The following is a 15325-nucleotide window of genomic DNA, read 5'->3' as shown; positions in this document are numbered from 1 at the left end:
TGTTTTGAATAATGTGAAATATTGAATTATGGCATTCTTATGATGTTTTGATTTAAATTGTTGAAAGTTATTATGTATATTGAAATGACAATGTTTAGCAAATTGTTAAGATAAGTTTTGAAACCACAGTGTCATGACCATATATTTGAACACCTCACTAGCACGACTAGTGGAGGTAATTAGTTTCGAATTTTGATTCCTTCTCTGGAGAAGTGTTGAGGTGTGCCAGTAGAAGAGGATGTGAATGGATATCCATATATTTGAGCTAGCTAGCCTTGTGATGTAATTTCTCTTTAGCCTCTGGCTATTGAGATTCTATTTGTTTCCAATGGCATGATCTAACTGTGGATTTTATGAAATGTGTTTTGATTCTTCGAAATGAACTTGGTTTGCATTAAAATTTCATAATTCGTGTTTGTGTTTAATGCTCATGTTTAGTTAAATTTTTGAATAAATGTGATTTATATTCTGCATAAAGATTATTTTAGTATGTTGTGTACCACTGAGTCCTAGTACTCAGCGATAGCTTTTATTGCTGTCGCAGATTTAGAGACTAGAGGAGCAAGTGATCGAGTCATGAAGATTGAGGATCATTCAGCTTGAAGTCTTCGGGTGTAATTTATACCCTAACTGTAAATATTTCTTTTGATGTATATATATTGCACATAAATGTATGGACATGTAAAAATGGGTCTTGAGTAGTTTGTATAAAATTTGTATAAATTTGTAGTATATATTGTAGTTTGAAACTCTCTTAATGTAAATTTTGCAAGAATGTATATAAATTGTTTTGTCTCTAATGAAATATGAGTACAACTATTTTATTTAATTTAAATGAAATGTGTTGCTAGTATGCTGAGGATTATTGAATTTTGAACTTGAGAAATTTATTGAAATGATTGTGAAATTGATTGAGTTTGATTGTGAAATTGAAGTAGTAGTTGAGAAAAATTTTTAGAAGTGCTTTTTACAAATCTTTGAAGAACTGTTTTCTCAAAATACAGAGGGAACTCTGTGAAAATTTTTATAAATTTTGCGAAAAAATAAAATGGGCCAAAAATATTAACTAGTTTTAAATTTTAACTAAATGTTTTAAGTACTTATTAGAAAATGCTCACCACTTATCAAAAATAAGAAAATTATTTTAAAATCCCTTGTAGGGTACTTAATGAGTTATCGGTAGGTGAAGTTCGGTAGTTCATTAGGTATTCTACGGGATCATGTTATTCCTTATAGAGGGGTAAGGTGTGACACCCCGAGAGCTGACTCCTGAACTAACTGTCAAATAAAATCGGAGAAAAGAAAATTTCGGAGTCAGGAATTAAGTTAAAGAACTAATTAAAAAAAAAGAAAAAGAAAAAGTGTAGGGAGATGACATCATGCATGACATCATGCATGATGTCATAAAAGTAATAATTAATATATTTAATTTATTAGATTTTTTTTGGGTCTTCCATAAGCTAAAATACATAAAGAAAAGAAAAGAAAAAAAAATTAATAAGTCATCTTCTTCCCATTCTTGCCGCCTCTCTCTTCTCTCCCTCACAAATCTCCATTCAAGCTCTATTGTGAGCTTGAAGAACTAAAAATCCCACCATAAAAAAATAGTCTACCATAGATAAAACTTGTTTGGGCAACTAGAAAATAAGATCTAAGGGAAAGAAAGAAAAGAAAACTTGAAGAAAAGGCAGAAGAAAATTCTGCACACAAGGTTAGTAAACTAAACTTGATTTGTTAGTTGATTTAGTTATGTTTATAACTTAATTAACCTAGAAATATACTTAAAATGAAAAGAAAACATCTTTAGAGGACCAAAGGAAAATTCGTCCAGCCTATGCAGGGGTGAGAATTTCATGAGTTTGATTGAATAAAATATGTTAGAAAGCTTGAATAAGTTGAGGAATTGTGTTTGTATGGTTGGAATTAGTAAAATGTAACAAATTAAGTGAGTTAGGGTTTTGGGACTTAGGGTTTATGAACCAAAAATATAAGAAATGAGTAAATGGTGTCTTGGACCTATTGTGAAGTTAAAAATGGTCATTTGTGACCAAATGAGTTGTGTTGGAATGGTTGGAGTGAAAGCTAAATTCGGAGGGAGTGTGGTCATGCTGCTGGCAGCATGACCAAGTCAGCTTTGAAGGACCAAAAATGAAATTTTACAAGTCCAATTGATATGGGACCAATTGGGGATGAAAATAGACATAAAATGACACAATTTTCATTTAGGAATCATGCCCAAAAAGTGAACAAATTGACCAAATTTGGAAAAGTGCAGGCTGCCCTGTACAAACTGACCAAATGAATAGTATTTGTTCATTTGGTCATAACTCGAGTTAGGCAGGTCCAAATGACCTGAAATTTTACCAGTGGCTAGATGAGATATAGACCTAAAACTTTCATGAAGAACACAAACCCAAATTCTGCCAGCAACCAAGTCATTTAGCCTCCCTAAGTTGGTGACCCAAAACTGCCAGCACCAAATTTGCCCAGAAAATCTGGGTTGTTTCCAATCCGGCAGCCATGGTTCAAATGGCCATAACTTGAGCTACAAAACTCCAATTGGGGTGATTCGAAAAGGAGAATAAACTTAAGACAATAGGGAACATTTTCTATGAAGAAAGTTTCGCTAAATTCCAGTAGTAGAATGACCAATGGAACAGTGCAACTAGGGACATAAAAACTGAAAATTTGACAATTTTGCCTAAAGGACTTAAGCTTTGAGAAAATGACCAAAACCAACAAATTTAATGACCAAAATGTGGTATGTGGGTGAAGTTGGAGTTCCCATACCTATTAAGCTTTAGAAAGTCAACAAATTGACTTGAATAGTGTAGTGAATAGTAACCCGAAACACAAAAATTTCAAGAACGTCGAATTTGGCACGTTAGAGCTAGGTAAAAGTGAAGTTAAATTTATTTTTAGATTTATGCTAAGATATGGTACTGAAACATTATGAAACTGTGTGTTTCAGCTGAAAAAGACTTGGAAGCTCGGAGAGACTGAGTCAAGGCCTAGAGGCGACTCACGTCAGGTCTGTGCATAGTAATTTTTATTTAAGTATATGATTCTTGAAAATTTGATTTTTTTTTTTAGTTAATTATGAATTGTGTTGCCATTTATGATTGTGAATATGACTTTGAAAATTAACCAGATTTCTCATAAATTATTTGAATAAATTGTTTTGAATTGATTTTATGTTCACACTTAGCATGACAGTATCACATTATTCCTCCTTCATTTATGGGGTTGAGATCGTTCATTTTCCTCCCTCTCTGGCTTGCCAGTTGAGGTTGAAATCGGATGAGTACTCATTAGCTAGCTAGCCACCTCCCTCATTGATTTCGATTAATGGGGTTGTAGATTGCTTTGTCGTGGTGTACAACACGGCATTGATCGAAAATTTTGTGTCATGGCTTAAGTTGTGTATGAATTGGCAACACTGTGTTTCTTAAATTATTTGACTAAATTGTGTTATTATGAGCTTTGATAATTTGCGAAATATGATTGAGAAATATTTAAACTGTGTTTTGATAATGAATGATTTGTGTATTGCATTTCAAATTTCTTTTATTGTGCACCACTGAGTATTTTTATACTCAGCGATAGCTTATTTTGCTGTCGCAGATAAGAGTAAGGAGAAAGCAGCAAAGTGAGCTGCTATTGAATTGAGGACTACACCAGTCTTTTTGTACGGGTATTATTTTATACCCTTGTAGTTAATTTTTGATGTAAATATAGTAATGTTGTATGTATCAATGTAAAGTTAAGCAGTTGTAAATAAATTGTAATAATATTATTTTTTTTTATTTCCTTCTGTAAATAAATATTTGTACTTGTGAATTTCATACTTTATGCCATGTGAATGAAATTATTAAATATTTTTTGATGATAAATTTTGATTGAATTGTGGAATTATTTTGAAGTGAATTGAATTGAGTTGATTTGAGGTTTATTGGAGGTTGGGAGTTGTGAAAAATTTTTGGAAGTGTTTTTCTCAGGTATTTGAAGAATTGTTTTCTCCAATTACAAACGGAACTTTGTCAAAATTTTTATAAAATTTGCGGCAAAATTAAAATGGACAAAAAATTTTACTAGTATTTAAACTTTGAATAAATGGTTTTTAATTCCTACCAAAATGCTCACCACTTCCAAAATGTAAGAAAATTGTTTTAAAATCCCTTGTAGGGTACTTAATGAGTTATCGGTAGGTGAAGTTCGGTAGTTCATTAAGTATTCTACGGGATCATGTTATGCCTTACAGAGGGGTAAGGTGTGACAAGAAGTTTCTTATGAGCTAAGACGTCTTTTGAGAATAATATGATGTCATCAATATAAATCAAAACACTGTATAAAATAGGTTCAAAAATCCGAATCATGGCCTTTTGAAATAGGGAAGGAGCCACCTTGAACCCAAATGGCATAACAGTCTATTGGTACTAAGCATTTGGAATGCAAAAGGCTATTTTGTATCGATCTTCTGGGTTAATGCCCAATTGCCAAAATCTTGCTTTAATATCAAACTTTGAAAAGATATGAGCCTCCTGGAGATGACTGAACAGGAAGTTTATTTTGGGCATAGGAAAATTGTTATCTCTCAAAAAATTATTTAAAGACTTATGATCAATCACAAGCATTTTCTTTTCTCTAATTTTTTCTAATCTTTTTTCTATATAGAAGGCCTAACATGCCCATGCTGAGTTTGTGGGTTCAATGAGGCCTTGTTGAAGAAGTTGCTGGCATTCTTATTGGGGTAAAGAGAGATCTAAAGGAGTCATTTCCTGGATGGGTTGCCTTTGTCGGATTAATGTTTTCGTTAAGCTTAAGGGGAAGCTTAATAAAGAAATTTTCATTTTTCCATAATGGTGTAGGATGAAAAAAATCTACATGAGAGTCTACATAAGAATGCATTAAAAGATCCCTATACTTTTGAAAGTCTGGAGGAACTTCAGAGAGTAAGAACATCTTTTGAAATGTGGTAAAAGGTTTAAAAAACCTTTCATATTTTATCCTAATGGATAGAATTTGAAGCTTTTGAGCTTGTTGATATACATTTAAGCCAATCAGCAAGTCTTTGTCAGGAAGATCTGTGTAAATTACTTTTGTCCAGATAATACAATCAGCAAAAAACTGTATGCCAATGGGTTTTTTCGTAATAAGATCAATCCTAAATACCTTTCTACCTACTGCACAAATATATTCAGAATGAGGAACACATGCTTCTTGAAAAAGAACTGCAGGATTTATCATGCTTTTATGAGCGACTTGTTTCTGTCATTGGATTCATTGATATTGGAGCCCAAATGGCATAACAATCCATTGGTACTGGGCATTTGGAATGTAAAAAGCTATTTTGTGTTGATCTTCTAGGTCAATACCCAATTACCAAAATCCTGCTTTAAGATCAAACTTTGAAAAGATGTGAGTTTCTTGGAGATGAGTGAACAGGGAGTTGATTTTGGGCAGAGGAAATTCGTCATCTCTACAAAAATAATTTAAATGCTTACAATCAATCACGAGCCTTTTCTTTCCTCTGATTTTTTCTATTCTATCATACTAGCTGTAACTTGAGCATTGAAAAGTCCTCATCAGGTCTATACTTGGTGGACCTCTAACCAATTTATTTTTTATTTTGCAGGTCCATTCCCATAAAAAAATTTTATGTACCGCAACAATATAATATATTTTAAAAATCTACTAAATTATACACGTAAGAATAGATTTTGGACTTATTAAATATTATTATTAAATTTTTAAAAAATATTGTATTTATTTTTTTATGTTCAATTTTTTTATTAAATTAATAAAATTTTTATAATTAATTAATTTTAAAAAAATTATTTTACAAAAATTTCAAGAAATGAATTGTAAATTTATATTAAATTATTTTTTTAAATAAAATAAAATAACTATAAAATACACCTTCCATGAAAGAGAAAAATAAGCAAATAAAAAAAAATTACAACGTGACAGTTGATACATTCTGATTCCCGCTTTACATATATTTTTCCTTTTTTTTTAGGAAAAAAAAAACTTTTTATATACTAAATTTTTTGAGTCATTTATTATATATCAATAAATATTAAATAATACTAATGAATTTTAATAATAAAATTATATTTAAAATTATGATATTTTAAATTTAGCATTAATTAAAATTACTTATAAAAATATTAAGTAATTATTATAAATATAAAATATAATTAATATGTTATAATGATATATTTAATTAGTTTGTAAGAGAATTTAAAAATAATAATAAAATACATTGTTGTAATTAATTTAAATAACAATATAAATAAAGAAAATGATAAAATTTAAATAAATAAACGCTATTTTACAATCACAACAGTAGTATCTCCTTTCCTACTAGCTTTATCCTTTACATTATGCTACTTTAATATAAACCACAATAATTAAAAAATTATTAAAAAAATGCTAATTTAGGTAATGAAGATTAATATTTTTAATTAAATAATTAGTAATGGTATAGGTCTTCCACAATTCAAAAGAATCTTTGAAATGCTTTATTACATTGTTTATCACTTGAACTTTGATATCCTAAAAAATTGTTAATTATGTAGTAAGGTAAATTATTTATTTAGAACATAAAAAATTTCATAAAATCAATTTATAAATATTAAAAATAATAATCTTAAAATAAACAAAATTTATTTTCTTGAGTTTAATATAATTCTTGAAAGTTTCAATTGAACCAATTCGAAAAAGCAATGATTTGAACCCTCCATTTTATTTTACTTAGTTTGAGTCTATTGATTGAATATATTTTATGTGCTTTTCCATCAATATTTGCTTATATATTTAATCTGGCCTCTTAGGTGTCTACAAAATTTCTGTGTGCTCCACCCTCCTATAGACTTACTTGGTGGTGTCGTCTTATTTGCATTTACACCTTGACTTCATTGTAGTGGCTCACTAAACCTGATTTTTTTTCTTCTTCAAGTTACATTGAGTGTATAAAGTGTACTAAAAAATTATTTATTTGGAGCTTTGAATATTATTTAGTTAGATTTTTAGTCATATTCTATTCATTGAAATTGAATATATATATAAAGAGAGAGATTTTTTTAAAATAAAGACAATGGAAGATAAATTATCAAAATATTCTCAACCTACTAATTTAATAGGTTGAAAAATTAAGAATTTTAGAGATTTTAAAACTTTCAAAAATCTTATGTCTGTTAAAAAGTCTCTCTCCCAAATAAAGTTTAAAGCCCTCTAGTTTAAAACCTTGTAACTAATTCCTCTTATTTATCATTTCCCTTCACTTGTCCCATTTCCCTAGTTTTGTGGCCCATGTATCTAAACATATCCTGTTTGCTCTTCTAGAAAAAAAATGCCACCACTGCAAATTCAAGAATAAAGAAGCAACAACAAGAATTGGACCAAAACTGAAAAATCATAATAAAAAAATATAAAAAAAAAATGGTAATAGCGACGCAAAATTGAATGAGCTTGAGTTTGAGATAAAGACTTGAGAGTGAATAAAGTGAGAGAAGAAAAGAACCGAGTGGGCATGAGTGAAAGAAGATAGAAAGAGATTGCGGAGAGAAAAGAATCAAGAGCCACATGATATATATATATATATATATATATATATATATATATATATATATATATATATATATATATATAATCATGTCTCCACTCTTTTTTGTTTGCGCCTTGGCACTCCTTTATCAAGAGTCACCGCTTTACTATTCAAAAACATTGGGTGTCTCCTTTGCTCTTCTTTGTGTATGGTACCAAGAGAATCATTTACACTATATCATTCTACTGAACCATCATAGTTACGTATTTAATGAGCCTAAAATGCTTAGAAAGAATTTGTTTTATTGACCCTTGTGAAAGAACATACTCATGAATTTAACAATATATCTAATTCAAAATCTTAAGACAATGAGTTTATAAGTCTTTTTATTTATATATTTTTTGCTTATTTCATTTCTTTTTCTTATACAAAAATTTGAACAATTAAATATTCCCAACACTACTACCCAAACCAAAATAAAATACTTATGAATCTATGATGAAATTCTAAAGAACCTTGCAAAAAGGAAAATGAAAACTCGAAATACTCATCTCTGCAAAGTGCCAACTCCAAAACCAATAAAATGATGATCTCTAGCTTCAGGTCTTGATGATTGCTTGCTTTCTTTTTTTTTTTGTCCTTTTTCCCTTGCTTCTGCAGTCCTCTGATTGTTTTTCTGGTGGAATTTTAATTTGTGATCCTTTAGCTAGAGTTGTTTGATTAGTTTTTTGTTCTTAAATGGATTGTTTAGTTGTTATGTTTCTTGCTAGGCTCCCTCCTTCAAGGGTGGAACCAGAAAATTTTATTTGGGGACCAATCGTAATACATTAATAAAATATTTTTTTCACTCACATATACACATATATATTTAAGTATAAAATATATAATAAAAAAATAACACAAAATGTCAAACTGTAAGAATTATTTATCTATTAAAAAAATTATAGTAAAATCTCTATAATAAATATAAGTATTACAAAATTATAGTTTTGATTATTATATAACTTCATAATATAAATTATATTATTTAGAAAATAAAAATACAGCATCAAAGTATTATATCAAATTCTCATATGAAATTCATATATTCAAAAGCCAAAAAAATAAATATAAACCCCAAATAACTAAATTATATCACATAATAGTATAAGATTAAAAAAATAATCATTAAAATTAAAAAGACATGAAAAATTATAATTTGTTAAATTAATAAATTAAATATATTATACAAAAATAAATATTTATTCAAGTTGATTAATTCAATTCAAAATTTGAACGAGAGTTGAGATCACCTATTATCTACTTGCATTTGTGTAAATAAAATAATTTTTTAATTAAAATGAAATAAGGAGAGAAAGCAAAATGAGAAAAGTAGATTAAAAAAATATATTTTTATAGGAATTATTAGAGAAAAAATACAAACAGAAAAATCTCTTTTGATTTTAAATTGTGTGATAGGATATTATTACCCTAACTTTTATTTAATTTTCATCAAATAATAACTACTAATAAAAAATTAAATAATTAATTTTTTAATTGAACTTTTGCCCTTATTTAATGACAACCAAATAATATTAAGGTTTCAACTTAAACAACAAAATATAAATTATTAGAGACATAAAAAATTTGAGGGGGCCAATTAATAAAAAGCAAAATTTATTGCACTTATTTAATATTTTTTTATAAATATTTATAAAGGTTAATACAAATTTTAGAGATTAATTAATGAAAAAACAAATTTTATTACATATATATTAAAATAATTTTAAAAATATTTGGGGGCCAAGGCCATCCCCTAACCTCCCTTTTCTCTGCCCCTGCCCTCCTTGAATCTTCCTTTTATTGTATTTTAAGAGAACCCTTTAAATGTTTGATTTTTTGTTCAAATGAAGTTTTAGTTGAGTTGTGGGTTCCGGATATTTGCCATCTGATGCATCTATGGGTTTCATGTAACTGTTTAGTGTGTGAGTTTGCAAGGTTTTGGAGCTTTCAAATAGTGAAAATTTTGGTTTGCTATCTTGAAGTTTGCAATTATCTTGGTGGTGAATTTGGTTTCTCTTTAGTAGATACTATGGGGTCTTTGGTTGTTCTCCATAATCTTCATTCACTTTCAAGCCTTCCAACGAATTAGAAATAGTGCGAGGCCAAGGCAATCATAATCATTTGTTAGATTTGTTGTTTCTTTTTGTTCTATTTTCTATTGGTTTATAAGCTCTATTTATAAGAAGTTTTTGGTTTCTTAGATTGGGTCAGAGTTTACCTGTTGGTGTAGTTTTGAGATACATTGCTTCCCAAGCTCTCTTTTATATATAATTATTAAACTAGACCAAACTAACTAGTTGAATCAATGAATTGGCTTTCAAATCGATCTAAGTTTGTAATTGAATAAAATAAATAAGCGAGCCGGCTAGATCCGATTGATCTCCCGGCACTTGAACCTGTAAACTGTGTGATTAGGTATGACCTGAATAGTTTAATTATTTAATAAAATCTTTTTTCTCTGTGTTGGTATAGAAAATTGAACTCAAAACCTCATAAAATGTTTTTAAAATAAAAAATCAATTGATTTAGCTTGGTAGTTATGTTTTTTTTTTAATATATTTATTTTTTAACATATACTTAATATTTCATAAATATTAAAAAGAAAATTATACATTTATAGAAATTTTTATGCATTATATATGTTGAATACTTTTGTATAAAATTTAAAAACACTATTAAAAATTTATTAAGTATAACTTAATAATGTTAAAGTTTTATTTTAAATAATTAAAATTTAATTATATTCATTTATTTATTTATATTAATATGTGTTATATTAATTAATTTTTAATGACCCAACTATTTATCCATTGATCAAACCATTAATCTAATCACTCTATCCTTTTATCAGGTTAACCTCCAAACCAGATTTAATAACACTGCTTTTGTCATTAATAAATTTTTTACTTATTAAAAAAAAAAAAAAGCAAAGACAAAAACTCACCATCAGACCTAGAGTAAGTTAAAGCTCAATTTGGGCATTCTTATTTTATTAATAAAATTTCAACCCAATATATAAGTTTGAATACATTTTAAATTTATAAATTTTAAATTTTAAATTGAGTGACAATAATTTTAACTTCTACCCTTTTTCATTCTTTAAGAGAATGGGTACAGCACTGCTATTACAATTTTGTCTTTATTTGTATGAAAAAAAAATATAAAAAAAACAGAATCGTATAGAATGAAAAATATATATTCTATGGTTACTTGTTTCATAAAAGTATAATTAATTTGTTATAAAAAATAAGATAATTTAATATAAATTTATAGCTCATCTCTATGAAATTTTTGTAAGATGATTCTCTTTTTCTAAGATAGTTAATTATGAAAATTTTATTAACTTAATAAAAAAAATGTTTCTCCATGTAAAAAAACATATGTAATATTTTTTTAAAGTCTAAGAGATAAATTATATATGGTAAACTTTGTTAAAAAATTATATTAACAAGTTTAGGTTTTATTAATTATTATTTACTAGATTTTTAAAAAAGTATTAAATGTGTTTTTTTATGTAAAGAAATTTTATTTTTTTCCCTATCAACTTAGTAAAGTTTTCATAATTAATTACTTTATAAAAAAAAGAATCATTTTATAAATATCTCATAAGATGAGCTATAAATTAATGTTAAATTATTTTATTTTTCGTAATAAAGTAATTATAATTTTTATAGAATCAAGTAATTATAGAAGACACATATTTGATTCAATAAGGAATGCAAGCAATAGTTACTTAAAAAAGTGACTGTTCAACACTCTTTATCCGGTGGAAAAGTATTTATTATATTAATTGGTAATTTATTACTTATGGTAACTCAAAAGAAATTAATTCATTTTTTTCTCTTTTATAATTAATTTTAATTTTTCTCTCCTATAAATAATTCCTCATTTCACTCTCCTATTTTTACTCTCCTATCTCGCCATTTACCTTATTTGTCCCACCATTCCTTTTTTATTTTTCCTTTCTAATCTTCTTATCTCTAAAATTTCTATTCTTTTCCATTGTTGCAATAACTTTTTATAGTTGAATATTTTGCTTTGGAAGCTATTGTTTTTGCTAAAGGACTTTAGGACTTTAGCAAAAACACATCCTTAGCAGGTACATATGTTAATTTGCCCTTTTTATTTTCTTATTTTGTTACCAAATTTAGTTGATTTATGATTTAATTTGTAGATTGTAAATTTGGGTCAAAATTCACTGGGCTCTTTGTTGTTTAACTGCAATTGGCTTTTTCTTTTATCTCACTATGATTTTTGTGTTTTGGATTTTTTGATGTATGTTATGTTTTTTTTTAATGTATGCATTGTTTGAACAATTAGTAATCTCTTTCAAAATATATTACTTGCCTTTTGGACAATTAGTGAGGTGGGCATTCTTTTGTATGTAAAAAGTTATATCTTTTTAGTTAAAGATATTTGTCAATATGTAATACTTTCATAAATTAATTTAGTTAATAGTTAGCTTTCTTTAAAAAAAAAGGTCAGATTATATTAATTATTTGATGCTTAGTTAGTTAAAGGTATTAATTAATATATAACATTTCGTTAATTGATTGGTTCAGAATTAACTTTAATATATATATATAATGAGATTATATAGATAATTTCAAAATAATTTATTTTTTGGTTATGCTATTTGCAATTAATTTTGAAGAAGAAATATACAAAAAGTTTGTGCAATTAATCAAGTAAATTTAGTATAATGTTGGAAAACATGATAATCTTTTTTTTAATGTTTTTATTGCAGGTACCTATGGTGTTTGATCTGAATGAAAGTCAAGATGTTGATTCTTGTGATGGGATGCCTATAATGAAGATGATATTGAAGAAGTGCCAGATATAATTGGGAAGGATAAAACTGGTCAAAGTAAAGACTGTAGCTCTTTAAAACCACAAGTTGGCATGAAATTCAATTCACATCATAAGGTATTTTTGTTTTACAAAAATTATTCTAAGTTAGCAGAATTCGGTGTGTCGACCAAAGCTTCTCGTTGTTCAAAAGTTATAAGGGAATTTATTGATATTAAGTATGCTTGCACAAGGCATGGAAAAAAGTGAGAATCAAATGCCAATAATCCTCGCCCCTCCTTGAAAATAGGTTGTGATGCAAAATTACATGTAAAGATGACACAAGATGAAAGATGGGTTGTTCATGATTTTGTTAAAGATCATAACAATGATCTTTTTCCAGACCATGCTCATTATTTCCCTTGCCATAGAAATATTACTTTGTCACAGAAGAATGAAATTAGTAATTTACATGGTGTAGTGGTGAAGACAAGTCAAATATTTGCTGCTATAGCTAAACAACATGGTGGTTATCAAAACATTGGTTACTTGGAGAAAGATGTTCGAAATTATCTTGACAAGGAAAGGCATTTGGAGTTAGAATCAGGTGATGCCAATGCAATGATTGAATATTATATGCGCCTGAAAGAAGAGGATCCTAATTTCTTTTATGCAATGGATTTTGATGAGGAACAACTTTTGAAAAATGTTTTTTGGATACATGGAAAAGGAAGGAGTGACTATAAAAATTTTGGAGATGTTGTTTCTTTTCATACCACTTATATTACCAATAAATATAAATGCCTCTTGCTCCTTTCATCGGAGTGAATAATCATTTTCAGTCAACAATTTTAGGGTGTGCTTTACTTGCAGATGAAAAAATATCAACTTTCATTTGGTTAATGAAAACATGGTTGAAAGCCATGAATGGAAAATCTCCAGATGCCATTATCACAGATCAAGACAAAGCAATGAAAGTAGCAATTGAAAATGTATTTCCAAATGGACGTCATTGCTATTGCTTATGGCATATTATGAGAAAGGTGCCTAAGAAGTTTGGTCATGTGACTAGAAAATATCAAGATTTTATAGGGATATTCCATAGATGCATTTACAAGTCTTAGACTAAAGAACAATTTGAAGTGAGGTAGTTGGAAATGACAGAAAATTTTGAGTTGATTGAAGATGCATGGATTCTGTCGTTATATGAAGATCATGAGTATTGGGTGCCTACTTATATGAGAGATACATTTTTCACAAGTATGTAGCATAAACTTTCCTTGTTAAATATATTTATCTAAACTATTATTATATTAGGTTTTCATTTTATTTAGTAGAAATCTATAAATTTAGATAAGTATTGTGTCTTTTTTTTTTCTAGGCATGTCAACCACACAAAGGTTAAAAAGCATCAATTCATTTTTTGACTAGTACATGAACCAAAAAAAAAAAAACACATTGAAAGAGTTTATTGAGAAATATATGGTAGCTTTAGAAGACAACAATGAAGCAGAATCTAATGCAAAGTTTAATACTTTGCATAAACAACCTATTTTGAAGTCTCCATCTTTGAAGCAAATGTCTTTGATTTATACACATGACATTTTCAAGAAGTTTCAAGTGGAGGTTTTGGGAGCATCTGGGTGTCATCCCATGAAACAAGAGGATGGATTGGTTACAATTTTCAAAGTTCAAGACTTTGAAAACATGAAGATTTCATAGTAGAATGGGATGCTGGGAAGGCTGAAATCACGTCTTTGTTGGTCATTTAGTGGATTCCTTTGTCGACATTCCTTGTGTGTGCTCCAGTATTGTGGGGTGTTTAACATTCCTTCTCATTGTAATTTAAAATGGTGGACTAGAGATGGAAAAGACAATTTCAAGATAAAGGGTGTGTCAAAACAGCTTGAGACTAAAGAATTTCAGACTAAGCAGCTTCATCATGATGACTTATTCCAATTAGCCACTTTATTAAGTAAGGAAGGATCAACTTCTCATGAAAGCTACAATTTTGTGTCTCAAGTTATGAAAAATGCTTTAGAGCTGTGCAAAGTTATTAATGGTTTTACAGAAAATCATAAGAAAACCCATCCTTGTGGAGATTTTGATAAAGAAAACGTTGATTGCAATATCATGAGAAATATATCAATACTTGATCCCAAAGTATCAAAAGCAAAAGGAGCTCCTTAAAGAATCAAATCTGGGATAGAGAAGGGACAAAAAAAAAAAAAAAAAAAGAGACAAACAAGTAAAAAAGGTTAGTAATTTATTTAGAATTTATAAATTTATAAATTTTCGTAGTGACTTAATTAACATTTTTCACTAATTGTATCATTTACAACTTGTTTAGGTACAACCATAGTTTAATATACCTAACGTTGGAGAGAGAACTCTGATTGACGAATTGGTGTATTTTTCACTCCTTTTGATAATATTTAACTTCTAAAATTCATAATGCTTTGCATCAATTTTTAATTTGAAAAATATGTTGCAGAACACTTATTAATTTTTTCCAAATCAAGAAACAAAAAAAATGACTACTTTCCAAGTCAACAAATACAATAGCATGGTAATATTATTTAATTTACATCTTTTATTTTATTTGCTTATGTGAAAATTATTTTTTTTTTATCTAAAAATGTAGTAATTGATTTTTCAGTATGTCCACGTACTGATGGATTCACATCTCACGGTATATGGGCATTTAACTGTTTCACATCTTAAAGGTAATGCTCACTAATTTAACTCTTTTGAAAATTTTTTTCCGTTTTTATTTTTTTATTTGTTTATCCTTATATTAATGTATTTTTTTTTATTGATGGCATATCTTGATTATTAAAATCTGTATATGAAAGGTGATTTTTGCTTATGCTATTGAAGACTTTATGGATTAAAGCAATTTATAATTTTTATTATATCATTTAGTAATTATGATAACTATGATTT

General features: G+C 27.9%; 1 pseudogene; it reads left to right on the top strand.

Annotated features, from left to right (window-relative positions):
- The window catches only part of LOC131179430 (protein FAR-RED IMPAIRED RESPONSE 1-like), a 58920-nt pseudogene extending 45417 nt beyond the window's left edge, over positions 1–13503 (top strand).
- Positions 13504–15325: the final 1822 nt, after the last annotated feature.

Source organism: Hevea brasiliensis, chromosome 4 (assembly GCF_030052815.1).
Source record: "Hevea brasiliensis isolate MT/VB/25A 57/8 chromosome 4, ASM3005281v1, whole genome shotgun sequence".
Lineage (NCBI taxonomy): Eukaryota > Viridiplantae > Streptophyta > Magnoliopsida > Malpighiales > Euphorbiaceae > Hevea > Hevea brasiliensis.
Note: the sequence above shows the minus strand (reverse complement) of the source record. Positions and strands in the feature narration are given on the sequence as shown.